Below are 11499 nucleotides of genomic sequence, written 5' to 3' on the forward strand. Positions count from 1 at the left end.
GATGTGCTCTGTTTGGTGCCCCGCAAATGGCTTCTAAGAGCCGCCTGGCGCCTGCGAGGGCGGAAGGAGCTGGCCCCAGCCGCAGCGGGCAGAGGAGACCGAGGTGCTGGGTCTTCCCAGCGCTGGGGCGCGGGGTCCGAGCCCTGCTGCATAACGGCGTAAAAGTGTCATTTTCAAGGCTCTTTTCACAAGTCAACGCTGCAATTACTGTTTCTTCTTGTTTAAAGGGAAAGTAAAAGCTGTAGCAGCAGAGCTGCAGATGCGGACAGGGCCTGCAGCCTTGCGCATGCACAGGGTAAAGGCTCCTTCTAAATTTTAGAAAACCATCCAAGTTCGTGCTTGGATTTTCTTCAGAGTTGGTTAAGACTCAAACTTAGGCAAGCAGTATTATTAAATATCGTTTAAATATCAGTAAGTATCAGCAAGCCTTAGTTTCTGTGCTGGGTGTTTTTAATAACTACTATAACTTCAAAGGGAAGTATGCTCTCCTATAAACAACATATAAAGACTAGTGGTTATGAAGAGAATTGGCCATGCAGGTGATCAAGAAATATAAGTACTCCCTTTGGTTTTGATTTATTTGCATTAATGAACTACATACAGGATTCTGGTGTCCTAATCTTGAGGTTTCAGGCACTTAAAACTATGAATTAAGAACTGAATTTCTTATTTTTATAGATTTTAGGTTCTGTTCCTTTGCTTCCTCTCTTGAAAGCTTTAGGATCACATTTTGAGGTTTTTTCAGCATCTTAGCTAGGAACTTAAAAAAGTTTATTGCAAGAGCACAAAATCTAGAACTTCAATGAAGAGCAAGTAGCGTGGGTATGCCAGCAGGGTCAGTCATTTAGTAATATTTATGAAATTGGTTTCTGATTGAGAACGCTTAAAGAGCCCTCTATCACTTGATCTTCCATGAATTTTAGTGAGTTTTGTTTGGAACCAGAAGCCTTCCTAGGAACAGCTGTTTCTGAAACTATGACATAAATGTGTTTGAAACTCATTAATTGCCCACCAGTAAAAGAAAATGCAGTGAACCTAATCCAAATTACAGATTCTATTCCTCACTCTGAGACCAAAAAATACTATGTGAAATTGAAAAAAGAGCATTCTTTTAACCAGGAGTATTATTTAATATAAAGATACTTTATTTTCTTTAGCTCTGTCAAAAAGTGTAGTAGGAGATATGTATGTTTGGAAGGGAAGAGGGTGTTCCTTTCAATATGATATCCACTTTAAAGGCCAATAAGTATATAATTTTCTTGAAATTTAAAAAAGGTAGTTTTCCTCTATCTTCCCAAAGATGATAATTATGGCTTTTTCTTTAGGAATTAGGAAAATAATTAAATACTGTTTCACTACCATTACTACTGCTTCTTTAGAAACAATCAATTGTGCTTCTTTAAAAAACAAACAAGCAAACAACGTTTTTCTGTCTTTGTTGTGGGATAATTTCCAGTGAAGGTGTTTTTAAAAACGTTAATGCTGCTATCTATAGCTTCTATCTCTGTTCATTTTGCTTGTTCACTAGTATATGTTCTTGATTTTTTCTTAATAAATCAAATGACGCTTCAGTCTACAATGCACAAAACAATGGGTTAGGACTGCAATATGAAGTTATCAGTCTATGGACCAAACTACAAACATCTGATGTATGTATTAGGTACACATTGGATATATTTTGTAGTCTCTCCTACTGGATCAAGGTTTTGTAGATTTCAAAATAATTTTTTAAAAAAGCAAATTACTTTCTAACATGAAGGTTCACTGAAACCAAGAGGAGCTAATACCATGCTGTCATGGGGAGGTAACAGCCTCAGATGTGAACTGAAGCAGGGCACCATTTTGCATGGTGCCGTGCAAAACATGGAGGAGAAATTCTATGTGCAAAGTGTAAGCCACTCTTTGCCTAAATTAGTTAATACAGAACTTTTCGAATGAAACATTCAAAAATCCAAAGAGGAGGAAAAAAAAAAGAGCGGTTCCTAGCAAGAAGAGTCTCTTAAATACTTTTTTCCATCTATCTAACTGCCTTTGCAGTTTTACTGTATCAAGCAAGCATCAGACCATCTGTAATTAAAGTTGTGGACATCTATATTGTAAGGTGCTGTAGATGGTGGAAGTTTGCATAAATCCAATATGCAACTGGATGAAATATGTAAGAAAAATAAAAAGTGTGAAAACCTTAATTTTACATTTGGCTCAAGGAGATTGAGAGCTGCAAATGATTGGATGCTGGAGGAATGTTCTCAAGTAGTTACTATGTGCTCGCTTTGTTCTTAGATGTTTCCTTGGTATCTGCATGAGGCAGCTGCTCTTGACTTTTGCCTTGAGGTTGGTTTCCTATCTGTCTAGTATATAAACAAAGTTTCCTTCCGAGAGAAAGTAAAGAGAAAAAAATGATGGGAAAAACAAACAATTGGGGTTGACAAATGAGGGGGAAAAATGAAGAGGATGTGTAATCTTTGGGGGGAAATAAGGACAGGGAGACAGAGCAAAACACCTGGCAGAGGACTTCCAGTAATGACTGTCCTTCCTTGTAGGTTGTGTTGGGTACAGTTGGTGTAGGGCAGTAAGTAATGGACCTTTGTTCCATTGTTTTTGTTTTGTTTTAGCTGGTAGTGTGTGATATTAGTATGTGTCTCCTATTTAAGAAGACAATTGTGTAGTGTGATTTACAGGTAAGTTCGGGGTTAAAATACCATTCATTATTCTCCACAGAGGTTAAAAAGACCTATGTTTTGAGAACAGGTAACTAACGTATGATATTAATGAGGAGTCAATTCATGCACAAAGTGTAAATTTTGATTTGATTTTTATGCCCTTACATGCAGCTGTCTTTTTACTTTATCACCCCATTTCTTCATAGACAAAATCTCTGGTCCATGTTGCTTTCTGTAACAAAATTAATGAAAAGACTGCTAGCACTCATATATATTTTCCAATCTATTGATTGTAGATCCTAATGTTGGGAGCTATGCTAAAACTAGAGTCTCCTTTCCCACTGGTTGGGGTGCTAGTTACAATTCTCTAATGCTTTTAATCCCTCTTCATTCAGTTTGGTACACATACTTCTAGAAGTGTCTTTCAGTTGTTTCTTCTATTTCATGTGATTTTTTTTGTTGTGGAATTCAGTTCTTCTTTGAAATTTTTTCATTGGAAGAAAAACTTGATCATGCTTCCACTTAACTTGGTCTAATAAACACCTCCACAGGATACAGTTGTTACCTCATAAAAAAGGAGAACCGTCAATTTATGTTCTAATTTATCCATAGGTTTTAATGTGCTTTCTGAAACTGCTTGTATTGTGAAACAAACCATGATATCTTCAGTATGTATTAAACAAAAAAGGAACTGTTGATCTATGCATGGCTGTTAAACATTAACTGTTTTGCCATTTCACAAGATGGTAAGTCACCCTAAGTTTTTTTCCCCTAGAAGTGTACATGGGATTGCTTGATACCACAGCAATGTGAGGAACATGGCAGCAATAGAATGATTATACATAGCAGAATACCAATTTTAAAAGGCATTGTTTTCCTTCTATGTCTACAGATTTATTCCTCATAATTACAGAAGTCGTTGAAGAAAATTAATCTATTTTTCTGTACTATTATTATACCAGATATATGTTTCTATAAAATACTTATTTGCTTGTTGAAGTACTTAAAAAAAAAAAAGGAAAATAAGAGAGTGCATTGCTACAGTATATTGAGAACATTGCTTTATATTCATAGGGACTGATCTATGGTCAATAGCAAGTCTATCAATTTTAATGGACTTAGGCCACTTCTATGGTTCTTAGCTGCATGTTTATGTATTTTCTGTAACAAGATGTAAAAGATTGTTGAAAATTATGAGTTATTTAAAAATAAATTTCTGTAACTGAGATGGCAACATGCCCAAAATGTTCTTACCCTAACACTTGACTTTACTGTAGTTTCACATTATGAAATTTCTGGAGCTTGGATTTGCCTTTTTAAGCTCTCAGTAGTCAGATACAGAAACCTATATAAAAATACCTTTCTGTTTTCAGATGCAATTCTTTAAAGTTAATTTTCCCTCTTTGTTGATATTATTAAAACACTGCATTAACTAATGTATACTGCTTTTTTCCCAAGGGATTTCAGCTACATTCACTGTATAGAAAAGAAACTGTAGTCATGTGATGAATTAGATTCTTTTCTGAAAGACTTCTGTCGTATTTGTTGCAGAATTTGCAATAAGTACCACTTGAATGAAGCAGGAACTGTAGAAAGAAAATTTAAGTGTAAAGAGAATTGGACTGCTCAATGAATATGGATTCTATCCTTGCCTCTATGGACTTTTATGCTTAGAAGTCATTTGATGGAATTTTCTTTCCATGTGTTTGTTTTGTTTATTTTTTTTAACACAATATGCATGTTATTCCGTGCCAGCCATCTAATTCAATTATGTTGGTGCCATAAGCTGTTGGCTAAAGAGATCATCCCAATCTGCTCTGGCCAGTTTCAGAGTAATACCTGTGCACTTGTAGTACTGCAACTGCTGATTGTGTGCATACATGGTCAGACAGATTAGCTGATCCAGCTGAAAACATAACATGCAAAAAACCCACCTAATACTATTATTTTTCATCTAAATCAACTGTGAATTCAACTCACTGAACAGCCTTGAAAATGTAAATGCCAACACATGTCAGGAAATAGGAATGCAAGGCTACCTCTGTCTGTTCATGGTAGCAGATCCTTGAGGGATTAACCTCACAAATTAGACCTCTAAATTAGGTGCCAGTCATTAAGCAATATGATTATCCTGCATATGTTCTGCTAAGAGTTTACATTTGACAGTGTCATTGTACTAGATGCTAAGTACTATCAATGGAACTGAATTTAATGAAACTTGAACCTTGAACATACAGAGTACTGGGCACAGTACTCTGAAAAATCAGGTGCTGGGTGTATTCTACTGGAGAGCCCAAATCAGTGAACAGCTTTGGGCTAAATCTTTCAAATTTGATTTCTCTCCTACACATATATACAAATAAAAAAATATATGCACACATGCACAGAAGTATACAAAAGTACACATGACAGAGGAGAATATATTTTGAAAATACATATACTAGTATATATTTTCTTGCTTGTGCTTATTCAATAAGATGCTGTGGTAGTGCTTAGTATGTCTAACATGGACAGTTGGCAGTAAAGAATCAGTGAGGCCAAATTTTGAATTTAAGAGTTTAAAAAAAGTGCAGAAGAGGTGCACTATTTTCTATGTAAGTGAGGCAAAGGAGGGAAAAATTAGAAATTTGGAACTGTTGTGTAATACAGATAAAGAATAGGACTGAAATGAGGTTGTACATCAAAATGCTTGGTATAATGTACAAGTTTCACAGTTTTTGACATAATAACAGTGATGTTACAATGTATAAGTAAAATTAACACACTTATTAATACAACTAGTGAAATAACAAGTATACTTACTAATACATTGCGTTATGGTTTTTTTCTAATTAGCAAAATTTTTAAATTTTGCAGTATATTTCTGAAGCATTGTTATGAGACAGCAATGCTCTGCTGAATTACCTCAGTTATTTTTATGAACTTGTCAGAAACATAGTACCTCAGAGTAACTAGTAGCTTGTCAGTATCTCTTCTTACAGCCAGAAGAATTTCAAATAGATGGGTAAGTACAAGGCTAAAACTAGCTCCAGTATTGTGCTTTGTTGCTTCCTATCAAAATCTCTGAAAGAGGAACAAATTCTGCCTAAGAATAAATTGTGAAAGAGGGAGCAGATTCCTGTAAACTCTCTGACCTGTTGATTTATCCAGTGCCTAACAACTGGCAACATAAACTTAAATTGTAGAATTGTGTGCTGTTGTGTTAGTTTGGGTCTTTTTTCTGCCTCCGTCTTTTTACACCCACACAAAGAAAATAAAACAGGAAAGGTATAGCTTGCAGTGAGTGGCCAATGCTGTTCTGACTTCAGTGGCAGCCGTGTATGATTAGCCAACCTGAAAATTAGGACCTTATTATATGTAATCTGGAACTTTTAGGCATATAACAATTTTTAGGGAACTTTGGATTATTTTAGATCAGATAAGCTTTGAGGATGGACACAGAAGTAGATTAAGGGTGATTTTTTTCTTTCCCCCTAGTAGTGAAATCTCTATTGTCACCTTATACTTATGGAGTGATATTAAATATCTGAAGTTTCTTTAACTGTTTTTCTTCTAAAATGCGCAGTGCTTTATTATGTATTATCCAAGAATTCATACCCCTCATTACATATCAAATATTTTCACTGTTATAGAATTGGAATATTCTTTGCATGCATTATCGCAGAATCAGAAAAAAGTAGAATGCAGCTAACTTTGAGATCACGTAGTCAACCTGATCAGGTATGTGATAATATCAAATATAACTATAACTGCACTGTATCATACCAAAATATTTCTAATTTGTTATTGTAGATTTCCCTAATGCGGTTTTTGTAGTCTCCACTGGTAATATGTTCCAGTATTTTATTCCACTTGAACTTGAAAAGCTTCTTTCTAATATTTAATTCCAAGCCTATGGATTGCAAAGGAAAGCATTTTTCTCTGTGTACTCTGAGGAAATAGGAAAATGATAAATCACTGGCTTTTTTACTTGTTTCAGGATTATTGTACTGCTGATCCACTTCTCCCATTTTCTTTGGAAGTGTATGCAAGCCCAGTTCTTTCAGTCCTTTCTTGTAAGTCATTTTTCTGAAAGGGTTGTCATTTTTTTGCTCTCTATACATTGCAACATCTTTCTTACAATCCAGTGCAAACACTGCTTCAGCTGAGGCATTTCATTTTGCTGAGTAGAATAAAAATTCTCATATTTCTAAGCAAGATTCCTATGTGCTGTTTTTCAAATTAACTACTAAAAAAAAAAAAAAATCACACTGTTAGTTTTTATTCTGCCTTTGCTCACTCTTCAGTCTGTTATGCTAGCCTATGGAAGTAGCACCATAAAGGGAAAACAAACTATGTGTAGCACAGTGAATACACTGGTCTGTCTCTTGTGGTAGGGGATTCAGTGTGCAAAATACAAGAAAATAAGATTCCAAAATACTAGTGGGTGAACACTGTAATATAGATATTAGATATTTTTTCATGAAACGTTATAATACCATTACAGTTTCTTGAGTGTTCCATTTCTTCTGTTACCCATTTATTCTTTCTAACACATGTAAAACATATTTGACGTTTATAATAATGGAATTATTAGGCATGTTACTGACATCAAGGTTTAAGGGACTGGGTGACACAGGGAATTTATGTTCCACTTTAATCCATTTATCTGCCTCCTCTGGGAACAGATTTTAAATCTAACTCAAGCCATACCAATTTGGGGGAAAAAACCTGCTTAATCCTACAGCCTGGAAAACATGTAAATGTATGAAATTGTTGTCTAGGTTCCCCCTCACCTCTTCTTTTTTAGGAAGGAAAATATTAATGATTTATATGATGACTTTCTCTTCGAAATTGCATGGCTATTTGTTCAGATCTGATGTTTTTCAGTTCAAGAATTAAGAGAGAAGATGATACAGATGCATTATATAAGACATTAAATAATTGAAATATAAAAGTATATGATTCCATAGAGTAATAAGTAGTAGTCATTAATTCTTTGGCACATTAAAGCAATTTTTTTTTCAATTATAAACATAAAAAGTTTTTTCTAGATTACTGGTGCTTTTTTTTCTTTTTTTTGGTTGTTTTCCTTTCTTTTTCCTTTGTTTTTGTTTTGGTTTTGGTTTGTTTTTGATTGATTTGTTTTTGTTTTGATTTTGCCAGGGAGGAAAGCTTTTGAGTGTACTTCAAGTATGCAAATGTGTGCAGTAGCACTAAAACCAGTTGCTTCAAGGGCATGTGAAGAGGCAATGTAGGTTGCCTAAACTTAGGCAATCCTGAATGAGGTCACCTGTTCCCCTGTAATAAAACTGGTGTGCTCTTTCTGATCTATAAACTTAATGAAGCTTACTTATACTTGGTTAGTAATGATTTGTATAGAACCAGTCTCTGAAGTACTCTAATGTGAGTCCAAAATCATTTAATGCTGATGTAAGCACAATCAGAATCAGGCACATTATATGACTCACACTGATGTAGTCAATTATCTTTATAATGTAAGGAATGGTAAGAGACGAATTATTGCCAGTCCTTGATTTTTGACATTGGCATTCAGGCACATATCTGGAGAAATTCAACTTGGGAACCATGTATTGTACATGTTCAGTCAGAATAATTTGCTGCATACTGAGATGCCAATCTTAGGGTTTAAGATGAAAAATACACTCCTATTAGTCAAATATTTATGAGTAGAACCCAATGTGTTTAAACCTTGTTGACCTTTACATAGTTATGACATATATATCATCTCTTGGTTATCCTTACCGTTGCTTTGTTCTGGAAAAAGTAAAACAAGAGGTTAAGTAGTCCCTAAGGGTAAGTTAAAATGTAGACTACTGCCATGTTGCATGGCTGTCTTTCAAAACAAGTTGATGAGACTGCTCAAAGCAATAAAAGAGCTTACTAGATCATGCCATTTAAGAAAAAAAGGTATTTTTGAAAATGAGTTTACTATTTCCATATTTAGTGTTCTAGTATTGTAAACAATATATTTGATAGTATTTGTGTTATGTATGTAAAGCCTAACTCCTGCTTTTCTCTTTAAGCAGTTGCATTCAAAATGAGTTTAAAATCTAATCTAATTTGGTAACACATTTAAATGTTCTGTCTGATTCAAGGCTGGAAGGAAAGTCACCATGACCATTTAGTCTGATTTCTTGCTTAATATATATTTTAGGTATTTCATTCATTAATTGCTGCTTATAATTCAGCATCTGAATTAGCGGGCATCATTTTAGACAAAATGGTACCCAAAAATATACTTAGATCATAATTAAAAATTATCCAGAAATACAGACTCTTACTAAATTCTTTGTGGTTAATTACTTTTACTGTCAATTTTAAGTAGCCTGATTTGAACTTGTATAGCTATATTTTTATCACTTAGTTTTGCTGTATCTTGTTTTCGTGATTTTAGTAGGTTATATGGTAAATATATCAATATAAAGCCAGTGTTGCTGCTCAGATCACCTCTTATACTGTTCTTTGAGATGCTAAACAGATGAAGTTCATTAAAGTTCTAAACACTAGGTGTGTTGCTGATGTTCTTTAAAGGCCTTCTTTAAGCATTTTCTTTTGTAACCAGGCTAAATCTATGTACGGTCTTGAAAGCAGCTTTGCTGAGAAGAATGTTAGGGTCCTGGTGGACGGCAAGCTGACTGTGAGCTGGCAATGCACCCTCATGGCAAAAATGGCTAATAGTATCTTGGGCTGCATTTGGAGGAGCATTGTCAGCAGGTTGGTGACTTCTCTCAACTCAGCAGCGCTGGTGAGGCTGCATCTGGAGTACTGTTTCTAGTAGTAGGCAGTACTGTAGTAGGGGAATCTCAGCTGACCTTAACATTTTCTCTGCACTGGAAACTTCTACAGAAATACAGTGGTGAAATAGAAATCTTTGCTGTATCTTCTGGACTCTTTGCACCAGTTGGAAGGATGAATTTCTTTCTCCCTTGAAACTAGTTTTTGTGTAAACACCAATTTACTTAAAGCAGGGATTTGCACACTGCCTGCAGAAAGTAAATAAATAATAGTGGAAGAGAAGAAAGTCTTCAGTATTTGATATATAGCCTCATAAAGTCTTTTTCAGCCTTTAAACAACTGAAGTTTTGATCTGAGTCGTGAGTAGTGCTCTATATAGTCATCATATAGTTGCAGCTGATGACTCCCAAAACTAGTCTTTTCGTCCTTTTTTCCCAGTTATTAGAGGTGTCAGAGAAAGACTTATATATTGTCAGTGGAGAGAATGCTTGCCTTTCTAGTAAAAATATTGCATACTATCTATACATGACACCCCTTATCTTTGAACTGATTTTTCTTCTGGTGATGACTTTTGGTGTACCACCTCGGCCTAATTTCTAAAGATGGAAAGGAATTAAATTTTTATGCATCTTTGATTTACCACATCTAAGTGAAATTCAGAATTTGCATTACTAGGAATTTTTAAACTAATTAAGTAATTTTTAGGGAAAAAATTTAGAATTTTAGGAAAACTGTGTAATTAGGTGAATTGAACTTTCTTATCTATACAGAGTGATACAAATGGATGTGAGCTGCTCTTTCTGTGCATTGAACTGGTCAAGGTGAGTCTAGCTTGGGTCCAGAAAGCAGATTGCTGTGCCAGTGTTGTGGTAGACTTATCAGTGTTCTATTTTACTTTGCAGGGTTTCTCCAGCAAGCTTTGTTATGTGGCTTCCCTTGACTACCTTAGATGTGAATGTGTGATTTCTGTACCCATCTGCATTGCCATAAATTTGAGTTACTGAATGGGAATGGAGTTTATATAGCTTTGGTAAAAAGTAATTGAAGAACAGCATCTCAAAGATTTTGCATGAAATTTGATTTTGTAAACTGAAACTGAAAATGTAAATAGATTAAGAATTTGCTTATGCAGTCATCAGAAGAGGAAAGTTTCCAGTGAAGATAATAGTAAGTATTCGTGGCAAAAATTAAAATTTCTGGAATGGTTATTTGTAATATTCATGGTTCAATGTTAAATGCTAGGGCTTCAGCATTTTTGTTAGCTATTTCAGAGTGCTCCTTTGAGGAACTGGAGAACTGTTCCCTATTTTCTAGCTACAATGCAGGCTGACAATTAATTGGAATATTTATTCTATTACTTTACAGGTGTGCATAATGTGTCTTTTACATGGCACAAGGCTTTTCTAAGTATACCCTTAAAGAGCTAACCCTTCCCTGAATTGTGACATTAACCTCCATGTCAAAATTTAGGTTAAGTTTTTATGGGGAAAATAAAATACACAAAAATAAGTTCTTTTTCTTCCACAGTTTCAATATACAGTAGGGAAACTTTACAGGCTAGTCTTAATGAAGCTTTTCTTTCAAAAATAAATAAAAAAAAATAGGATGGGAAGGATACTAGCACACTGGAGAAAATAAACCACATTTTTAAACCAATAATATGCAAATCCAAACTTTTTACATATTTTTGGTCAGCTGTTTACTCCCATTCTAGTCATTATTCTTGACAGTGAAACACCAGTAACACTTTCTTGGTTAAGGAAGTTTTAAATATTAATCATAATCTTTCTGTTTATTTAAGTGAAAGAAAGAACAATGAAAAGGGAACTGCTTCAAATCAATCCCCCTACTATTTTAAACTATTTATAGTATCACTAATCAAACCATAATTCATTAAAACCTTGGGAGAATATAATACTATTCCTTATATGCACTTCTTTGCAAGTGTGAGTGTTCTTAGGCAGTATCCTCATGGTTAGCACTAGCTTTTAACTGTCACCATTACCATATGTAGTAATCTTTACTGATAAACTTAGCCCCTAATCAATAATTTCACAGACTAGGAAAGTAAAACATAATATAGTCCTTCAAATGAGAGTTA

At 34.6% G+C, this 11499-nt stretch overlaps 1 long non-coding RNA gene across 1 annotated transcript in view; it reads left to right on the forward strand.

Moving 5' to 3' along the window:
- Positions 1-11296, forward strand: part of LOC108448556 — a 179671-nt gene extending 168375 nt beyond the window's left edge. The window contains exon 3 of the long non-coding RNA XR_001864482.1: positions 10301-11296. This is a non-coding gene — a long non-coding RNA (uncharacterized LOC108448556). The remainder of the gene's footprint in view (positions 1-10300) is intronic.
- Positions 11297-11499: the final 203 nt, after the last annotated feature.

The sequence above is a fragment of the Corvus brachyrhynchos genome, unplaced genomic scaffold (assembly GCF_000691975.1).
Source record: "Corvus brachyrhynchos isolate BGI_N302 unplaced genomic scaffold, ASM69197v1 scaffold115, whole genome shotgun sequence".
Lineage (NCBI taxonomy): Eukaryota > Metazoa > Chordata > Aves > Passeriformes > Corvidae > Corvus > Corvus brachyrhynchos.